Source organism: Heterocephalus glaber, unplaced genomic scaffold (genome assembly GCF_053883595.1).
Source record: "Heterocephalus glaber isolate CG9 unplaced genomic scaffold, H.glaber_assembly_v1.0 deba00001461, whole genome shotgun sequence".
NCBI classification, from domain to species: domain Eukaryota; kingdom Metazoa; phylum Chordata; class Mammalia; order Rodentia; family Bathyergidae; genus Heterocephalus; species Heterocephalus glaber.
The window spans coordinates 36,900,127-36,910,173 of NW_028258308.1; positions in this window are offsets into that span (position 1 = coordinate 36,900,127).

The following is a 10,047-nucleotide window of genomic DNA, read 5'->3' on the forward strand; positions in this document are numbered from 1 at the left end:
TAAAGACTTTAGAAGACCTCTGTGTACAAACTCCCACATGAATCAGGTATTTGCTCTACGTAAACTATAACCAGCCATTGCAGGACAGTCTACAAGAATGGGAGCTTTGGAATTCACTGTCAAGTGTTGCTGGTGTTGAGTGGGTTTCTGAGATATTTAACAATGTCTGATCATACTAAGAATGAATCAAGTATCCTAATTATCTCCAACCATTAGTCCTAGGCCCACCCTCTGGAGCCAAAAAATTCATTAACCTATTCCTTTTCAGACAACATAAGAAACACCTTCTGTGAACTAAATGTAGCAAATTGCATTATATTTTAAATGACCTGGCTTCAAAATCTTTGACAAATTTCACACTAAAATGCAGTTTGTATGTGTTCAGTCCACAATAGCCTAAGAGCAAAACTTAATACAGCATTAGCCTTTTTGTACAGATAGATGTATCTTAGTGCTGATCTACATTATGTTCACAGTTAATCAGAAATATCAGTTCTTTCACATGAATTCCTAACAACCAGGCTCATCATATTTTATATTGAATTTTCTTTTATCTGTAGTCATCTACGTACATTGTGCTAAATTATTTGGGTAGGTTTTAATACATTTTTATACCTTCCTAAAATTCTTTTCATTTTTCTGTAATCAAATCTATTGGTACCTTTTCCAAGTTTTATCATTTCAAACTCTAAAACAAGGGTCTTTTAGTTATTGATTAAAACATAAGATAGCCTAGGGCTAGGAAAAAAACTTTGATCTTCAACTTTAAACTTCTTTTATATTTGGTATTATTGTAAACATCTGTATTTTTTTACACATGATTATTTAAAACCTTCAAATTTATCATACTATGGTGTCAACTAGGATCATTTATATATCTAGATAACTCAATCTTGCTGAAATTTGATGAACTATTTGATTTATTTTTATTATAAAATTTACAAATATTTATTGTAGAAAATTTGAAGCATACAAGGAAGATAGTGCCAGTTGGCCCTAGTACAAAGATGGCTGTCTAAATCAGAATTAGTCCTGATAACCCACATAATATATAAATAAATAAAGAAGTCCAGAAAAAGCCACAAAAAAACCCCAGCTTTAACATTTTTAGAAAACAGATAATACTTCTAGCTCTTAATCTTCCTTACATAGAGAAATCCACATTAAAGGCAAACAAAGTAACTATAAGCCCTCTTGCTATGACTTCAAAATACTGCACATAAAGAACAGGGCTAAGCCTCCAGATATTGTACAGAAAAGAGAAAAGGGATACACACAAAGCAAACACAAAATCACTCTAGAAAAAAATTTCCAACCTGCACAGAGGTCTGAAGACTGATACCTGGAAGTGCCAGCTACAAATAAAAGATATGAAAATATATGTGTCTGCCTTGAAAGTCTTGAACAAACATTATTTTGTGGGGAAAGAAGGCAAGAAGAAAGGGGGAGGTATCATTTTAAATTGCTCTGACAAAGGCCAAGGTAAATTAAAATTTTAAAACGAGCTCTTGAAGAAATGAAAACAAGCAACAAAGTCTGTGAATCCTTTCCTCCTACAGCACCACCTACATAAAATTTATTCTTCAAAAGTAACTTCATGGGCCGGGGATTTAACTCAGTGGTGCCACCACCTGCCCTGGAAACGCAAGGTCCGGAGTTCAATCCCTGGTTCCAAAAAAAAAAAAAGGTAACTTCATCAAACCAAAAAAAGAGTGTTTTTGAACAAAAAAACCCATTATTTCTGAAATGGATAAAATAAAATTAGCCTATTTCCATGTAAATCTACTCTAAAATAAAATCAGAAAATGGTAAACAGTACGTCAGATAAAACACCTCCAAAAATGTAAATTTGAAGTAGAAAAAACTTACAACACAAAATTTCAGATCAAAACAAAAAAAGGACAAGTAGTAATTCTGATGAAACTTCTGCAATAAATAAGTTTAAAGCAGAAAAACAATGACAATGTAGAATTCAAGTGGAAGGAAGTAACTTAAAGCAAACATTTGAGGATAATTCTTTTATAATAAATCAAAAGTTTAAGCACAAAAATAAATAAAACAGCAAGAAAGGGAATGAGTTGACTGCATTCAAGAAATTAAAAAAGAAGGTATGCATTGGATTAAGGTGAAGGATAATTAAGCACAAGTAGAATTAAATGAAAATGTAATGAGGGGAATTACATAGGGACAGATTAACAAAAAATGAAAATGAGATGAAATTAAAATGAACCAGTAAGAAAGTGATTAAAATAGAATGCAAGAGAAGAAGATCTAACATAAATATAACTGAAGTCCCAAAAAAAGATTATCAAAAACTATAATAGAACCTGTATGTAAACTAATCCAAATGGTTCTCCTTTTGGCCAAAATGAATTGAGAAAGATCAAGATTTTCACTCCTGCCTCAACAACTAGCAAACTTGAGAAACTATATTTTCCAACTTTAGAGACCAGATAGTGAAGGGTTGTGGCCAAAAAGAGAAGTAAAACAGTGGGAGAGAGCACGGATTGCTCTGAATTGGGGTAGTCAGCAAAGTCCTGTGTTTCAACTGGGTTGAGAAGACAAAGCTTAGTACTGACCTAATTCCTCGGCTGGCCCCCAATTATGAACACACACAAAAGAGTTTAACTAAAGAAACTTGGCAAAAGTACCTGAGATGGAAACCTTAAGAGAAATGTCAACATGAAGTTTTCAGATACGTTGGAGACAATTTTTTCAGCTCGAGTCCAGGCAAATGAACTGACTTTGCAAATAAAAGGACAACATCCTTCCGAAGAAAGTAACAGAATTCAAAATCATAATATGTTATTGCAGGGTCTACTTGCCAATGAGAAATTGAGACATGCAATAAATAAGTAAATAGATAAGTAAATAAATAAGGAAGTGTACAGGATAAAAGGCAGTCAATTAAAATATTCTGAACAGATGCAGCTGGATATGGCAAACAAAGATTTCGAAGGTTCTCATAAATATATTCAAAGAATTAGAGAAAAATTATAAAAGTGAGGAAACATAAGAAATATGACAAAAACCTTTTAACAAAATATGAATTGTTACGATTATATAATTGGAAAAATCTAATAACAGTAAGTTAAAACTCACTAGATAGGACACAACTAATTAGTGAATTTTGACTACTTCATCTCAGATATGTATACTGAAACAGTAGAAGTAAATAGTAGAATTTGGCCTAAGTAAATGAAACAATTAAACAACAAAACAAATAAGAGAGTACATAAGTAGACCCAAATATTTATGAGTGTTAAAGAAAACTGTTGAGACTTGGGATAAGAGAAAATTGAGCCATTACAGGAGCTACCCAGAAAAGAATCAGGACCCAGGGCAAGGCTCCAAAGCACCAACAAAAAAGCTCAATAGCAGTTGGAACTCTGTAACTGGACAAAAGAAGCAAGGGTATTTTATAATCAAATTTGAAGAAGGACTATATAAATGGTTTGCATTGAATTTACTCTGGCTCTAGATAAATGAAATACATAATAATGTGAAGCAGGCACATTTTAAGATAGAATGACAGTCCATGAGGAGTAGTACTTGCTCCTGGTGAATTGATTGAGGTTAATAGTCCACAAAATTCTTTTTTAAGTCATTTCAGCAATCTGGGGCTTGAGTTTGTATTTCAACATACATTAGGAATATGAAAGTTTTTTGTATTGTTTCATTTTGCTTTGTTTCAGACCAAAGTATTTAACCAATCAATTTCCCCTATCCATTGCTCTAGATGAGTTTCTCAGCCACCAGTGTTTGGATAACTGAATATCCAACTGTAAAAAGAAAATACCAGATTCACATCAATACAAAATGAATTCAAAATAACGCATAGACTTATTGTAAAAATTAAAACTTTAAAACTTCTAGAAGGTACCATAGGAGATAAACTGTGAGCTCAGGTTAGCCAGAACTCAGATTGCTCAGTTACAACCTACAAAACAGAAGGATACAATTAATAATTGATGAAGTGGATTTCATCAAATTTTTAAATGAATACTTTTCAAAAGGTACACCTAGGAAAATTAATAGGCTACCACAGACAGGAAAAAGTTCAAAATACATATATCTACAAAAAGAAATTTTATTCCAACGGTACTGAAAAAGGTTTTTTTTCAACTTGATAATATAAAGATCAATAAGTACCTAAGATTTTGGTAACAGATCTGGACAGAAACAGCAGGGGAGATTTACAAAGTTCTACAATTGGACAATAATTACATTAAAAGATATTCATTGTTGGTCTTGGGGAAATTTAAATTAGTATAACAAGTCATCATCACCAAACAGTAGAGTAGCTGAAATGAAAAACAAAACTGAAAATACAAAGTGTTGCCTAGGAAGTAGAGAAGCCACTGCAGTCACCACTATTGGTATAACATAAAATATTTTGAGAACTTTATGAAAGAGTTTAGCAATGGCTTATAAAATTAAACACACACTCATTATATGATCCAACAATTTGTCTCATATTGCAAAGAGAAATAAAAATAAGTTCACACAAAGAGTTGTCCATATATATATATATATATATATATATATATATATATATATATTCACAAAAGGCTTATCTAATAGCTAAAAGAGAAAACAACACAAATGGTTATCAATGGTTAATTCTCAAACTCTGCTATAGGCATAAATGGGATAGGCCTAGTCAGTGAACAGGAATAAACTACTGACACAAATACCAGTATGGTTAAATTACAAAACCACACTGAAAAAGAGAAACAAATGAATTAGAAGCCAGGCAAAATTTAGTAGCTTATATCACATGATTCAGTTATAGAAAATTTAAGAAGAGTTAAATCTAACATATAGGGATAGAATTCAAATCAGTGAATAATAGCAGAGAGGGAATGGAGTTGTGAAATGACACAGGCTGCTGAGGGAAAGGTATTGAGAAGCCAATCTAAGGGAACTTCTCCAGGCAGTGAAAAGCCCTATACCTTGATTGCAGTGATGACTGGATATGGGTTATAAATATAAACATATTCACTTATCAAAACCCAGCAAACTCTTCAGTTTTAATAATTGAATTTTAATGCATGTAAATTATACTTCAGTACAATTCAGTTAGGAAAAAAATCTCTAATCAAAGAAAACTTTCTTGAAATAAAAGACTGCTTGCATTTACATATTGAAAGGGCTGACTAGGTCCCTCAAATGATTGACTTCTAATTTTCTGAACTCCACAAGATACTGTAATGATGCTATTGAAATTTAAAGATAAAGAAAAATTTCTCAACCTTTTCACCATAAAAGACAAAAGTAACAAAGTAGTATGATGTCACACTTCTCAAAATCAACATAGGAAATAAGGCAACAGTAGAGCAGTGTTTGTAAGAGGCTCAAGGAATGTTCAACATGTTATACTCCACCATACCACTGTTTGAATGTCAAGACCACAAATAATAAGTTTATACTTAAAGAACTCAGGGCACTCCTGTGTGTCTTTCTAGAAGAAACTAATACAGAATAAACTTTGTCCAACAGCAAATGTTAATTTTTTTGGCCAAAAGATCAATGTTAAGCATTCAATATAATTGTAAAAGTATGTCAAATAACAAGGCTAAGGGGAAAAAAAGGAAAATAATATGTAAGTATAAGTTCATGAACTATAAAAATTCAATTTAAAATATGTAAAAAGAGGCAGGGAAAAGGATCAATGGATGGAGTGGAAATAAATGACAATGATATAACAATGATAAGCTGAGTAATAAAAAAAAGTAAGAAAAAAGATTATGAAAAGTAAAATTGAAAAAAGATAATTTCAAGAAATACAAGACACTTTCAATATGCTAAAAGAAACTTTTTATTAAAGAAAACAGCAAAGAAGATTGTATGAAAATAGCACTCTTGTTTTTCTTCCCAGGAATAATCAGTCAATAATAACTAGTGCGCTCTCTCTCTCTCTCTCTCTCTCTCTCTCTCTCTCTCTCTCTCTCTCTCTCTCTCCTCTGTCATCCGTGTGGTCTTTCCTTATGTGTTATTAACACACTTTTAAATTGGATTGCTATACTGTACTTTCATTTAATATTGATAGAGAAAAGTTTTAAAGTAAGTTTAGTGGATTAGCTATTAAAGTAGTTGTGGAAGCAAAATAGGTAGTGTATCCCTTGCCTTAGCCAGTTCCTTTTGTTGTTTAAAGTGAAGGTTGTACAGCTCCTTTGATCTGTAGCTCCACCACAGATAACATCTTAGCTCTGAAGAACAAAGTGGAAATCCCTGAATAAACTTGTGATATACGTGCCTTAACTGTCACATGTTTAGGAGTGTAATCAGTGACAGAAACCACCTGTGTTTAACCATTAAGCAGAAATTGGAAATTTATTTACCTAATAAAGATCACTAGAGATGAGATAATGACTAACAAAAGTATAAAAGGTGAATAACAAAGAATGCAGGACGTGGACACTAACCAGACCAGTTTCTGGTGGTCCTGCCTGCTTGCAAGTAAAACTTTTATTATTTTACCCAAATTCTGTGTCTCCGTGCATTTTTTTCCATGATTTTCCAGAACAATATTTTATTTTACCATTATCCATCTCACTAAGTTTTCCTTAAAAATATGAATTTTAATAGCTCTTTTTTATAATCCTTGTAATGATTGAATTGATATACTTAATATAAAATCTTGTTGGTACCACTGCCCCCAGCACCTAGGAGGAGCACAGCTTCCCCCAGCACAGATGAGGTGAACTTTCTGGGCCACCATACCACTGCCCTCAGCATCAAGGAGGTGAGCTATGGCATCAGCAGCACATCCCTACCCCATTGAAATGAGAAGACATGTGAAAAAGTCTCAAAATCAGAATTCCAGATCACACCTAAAGCAACTCCAAAGAGAAACAAGACAAAACAATCTGATACTCAACCACCTGGAATTCCTGAACTGGCAACAAAAGAGTATCTGAAAAAAATGAAATCAGAAATAATTTCTCAGATAACAGCAGAGATAGTGCCCATAATGTAAGAAATAATTAATAAATCAAGACATAATTAATAAATCAAGAGAGGACACAGATAAAAAAAAAGAGGAGCTGAAGAACATGATGGAATCCCAACACAGGAAAAAAATGGAATCCATAAAATAAATTCAAACAGATTTCCAGGACATGAAAAACTCCATTGAAAGTTTACACAGCAGAATAAATCAATGTGAGGACAAAATTTTAGATATAGAAAATAAAATTGCAATTAGTGACCAGGAAAAGAAAAATTTCTTTAAAATAGAAAGGTAACACAAGAAATCAATCCAGCAGCTGTTAGATAATGCAAAGAAGAATTACATAAGACTCATCTGAGTCAATGAAGAAATAGGAGAGAGTGCAGATGACATAAACAACTTCACAGAAGTGATGGCAAAAACTTCCCAAGCAGGGGGAAAAAACTTGAGATGCAGATAAATGAGGTACATAGGACTTCAACTAGCCTTGGTAAAAAAAATTCTACACATAGGTATATAATAGTTAAGATTCCAGAAACCCAACAGAAGAACAAAATTCTACAAGCAGTTAAAGAAAAGAAACAAATCACATACAAAGGAAAGCCTAGCAGAATCACAGCAGTCTTCTCAACACACACACTTAAGGTAAGAAGAGCTTGGAGTGACTTATTTCAAGCCCTAAAGGATGTACCAACCCAGATGGATGTACCCTGCAAAATTGTCTTTCAAACTTGATGGAGAAATTAGATACTTTCATGACAAGGAGCACCTGAAGAACTTCATGAATAGCAAACCAGCACTCCAATATATTTTATTTTATTTATTTATTTATTTATTTATTTATTTATTTATTGGTACTGGGGATTGAACTTGGGTCCTTATGCTTTCAAGGCAGGTGGTGGAACAACTGAGCTAAATCCCCGGCCCTCCAATATATTTTAGACAATATTCTAGGAAAAGACAATGAGGATCACAACCTGAGAAAATAAGCAGAATGAATCCATCAGGGATGAGAAGAAATTAAATGCAAAGGGAGAGAATCCAACAAAAAGAAAAAGTCATAACAATGATAAGTAAGTACACATCACTTATAAGCATCAATGGTAATGGTCTCAATGCACCAATCAAAAGAAATAGACTGGTAGAATGGGTCAAGAAGCAAGAACCAACAATATGCTGCATACAAGAAAGACACTCAATTCAAAAAGAAACTCATAAACTAAAAGCTAAAGGGTGGAAAACAATACTCCATGTGACAGAGACCTGAAAATAAAGCAGGTGTAGCTGTCCTCTTTGCAGATCAAGTGAATTTCAACTGACACTGATTAAGAGAGACAAAGAAGAACAATATATCCCTGTAAAGGGAACAATCCAAGAAGAAGAGATGATAATCATAAATATCTATGCACCAAACAGTAGTGTGCCCAACTACATAACACAAATACTAAAAGACATGAAAAATCATATAAGCACTCATACAATAATAGTGAGAGACCTCAAAACCCCACTGTCACAAAGAGATAGATCAACTAGACTAAAAATAAGCAATGAAACACTAGAACACAATCAAACTCTTGAACAAATAAACTTAACAGATGTTTACAGAGTGTTCCACCCCACAAAATCAGAATACACATTCTTTTCAGCTGCATATGGGTTATTCTGCAAAATACACCACATACTCACTCATAGAATATGTTTAAATAAGGGCAAAGAAATTGAAGTTATCCCCTGTATATTATCAGACTGTAGTGTGATGAAATTGGAGATCCATAGCAAAAGAAACTCAAAAAATTTCATAAACACATGGAAATTGAACAACACACTTCTGAATAACCAATGGGTCCCAGAGGAAGTTAAAGAAATCAGAAAGTTCCTACAATTAAATGACAATGACAGTACAACATATCATTACCAATGAGACACAATGAAAGCAGTCTTAGGAGGGAAATTCATAGCACTGAATATTCACATTAGGAAAACAGAGCAAGCTCAATTACACAACCTGATGCTGAACCTCAATCTTCTAGAAAAAGAGAAAAAGAAGAGCAGGACAAACCCAAACCTCATACAAGGGAGGAAATTATAGAGATCAGAGTAGAAATAAATGCAATGGAGACTAAGAGAATGATCCAAAAAGTCAAAGAAGCCAAGAGTTGGTTCTTCAAAGGATTAAACAAAATGGACAAACCATTAGCCAACCTTATCAGAAAAAGGAAAGAAAAGGCCCAAATCCATGCAATTAGAAATGAAATGGATGAAATAACAATGGACCCAGCCAAAATCCAGAGTATCCTCAATACCTACTTTGAGTACCTATACACCAATGAGATGGAAAATACAGAAGAAATGGGCAGATTCCCAAATAAGTATTAATTGCCAAAGTTGAATGAAGATTACCTAAAAATTCTAAACAACCCTATATCAACAAATGAAATGGAAAATACAACTAAAAACTTATCAACCAAGAAAAGCCTGGGTCCTGATGACTTCACTGCCAAATTCTACATGACATTTAGAGAGGAACTACAGGCATTACTGTTTAAACTCTTCAATGAAATTGAAAGGGAAGCAATACTCTCAAATTCATTCCTGGAACCAAGCATCACCTTGATCCCCAAAGCAGAGAAAGACCCAACTGAAAAAGAAAACTCTATGGCCATCTCACTAATGAACATAGATGCAAGAATCCTTAATAAGATACTGGCAAATAGAATGCAGAAGATCATCAAAAAGATCATACACTCTGACCAAGTGGGACTCATCCTAGGGATGCATGGATGGTTCAACATACACAAATCAATCAATGTAATACTCTATATCAATAGAGCCAAGGGAAAAAACCATATGATCATCTCAATAGATGCAGAAAAAGCATTTGAAAAAACGCAACATCCATTTATGATAAAAATCTAACAAAAAATTGGAATAGACAGTCTCTACCTCAATCTAATAAAAGTCATCTATGAAAAAACCAACAGCCAATATCATGCTAAATGGTCAAAATATGAAATCCTTCACACTAAAATCAGGGACAAGACAAGGATGTCCACTATCACCACTCCTGTTCAATATAGTTTTGGAAGCATTAG